Source organism: Arachis ipaensis, chromosome B05 (genome assembly GCF_000816755.2).
Source record: "Arachis ipaensis cultivar K30076 chromosome B05, Araip1.1, whole genome shotgun sequence".
In the NCBI taxonomy this organism is placed as follows: domain Eukaryota; kingdom Viridiplantae; phylum Streptophyta; class Magnoliopsida; order Fabales; family Fabaceae; genus Arachis; species Arachis ipaensis.
In genome coordinates, this window is record NC_029789.2 from 80,261,434 (window position 1) to 80,261,985 (window position 552).

At 38.4% G+C, this 552-nt stretch overlaps 1 long non-coding RNA gene across 1 annotated transcript in view; it reads right to left on the minus strand.

Moving 5' to 3' along the window:
* The window catches only part of LOC110272193, a 15,437-nt gene that overhangs the window by 11,617 nt on the left and 3,268 nt on the right, over positions 1-552 (minus strand). The window lies entirely within an intron of this gene.

Consider the following 552-nt stretch of genomic DNA (forward strand, 5'->3'; position numbering starts at 1 on the left):
GGTCCTGGATGTGTCCATTCACTCTCCACTGATCTGCTTCTGCACACCAAACTAGCACATATTCTTCGTTTGTTTGGGTTAAAAGGATCTCTAAAATTTCATGAGCATTAGAGAAATGTGCAGTGATAAGATATACATTCCATTGAACATGGTCTTGAAGGATTCCTTGAGCCACTATTTGAATATGATGAGGAACAAGGTATAGGTTTATTAAATAATTATGCACATATTTATAAGAATTTTCCATTCTCTCTCTAGATTTGGCCTTTCAAATTTCAATGGTAATTATGTGACAACTGGTATCTGCACAAGGAAACTCTCTCTCTCACACACACAGAATTCCAAAAGGAAGTGAATCAAGGTTATCCACCCCTTACTCTTATTGGTAGAAAAGAAATGTACAGATCAGAAAATAAAAGGAACTATGGCTGAAATTATAGAGTCAGCCTTGTCTCTCAATCCAGTCTAAGTCCTCACTAATTCCATATCTCCTCACCTGCCTCTCATGTCCGCACTCCTTACTTACTGCCAGGTGGTGAGTTAGGGGGAATA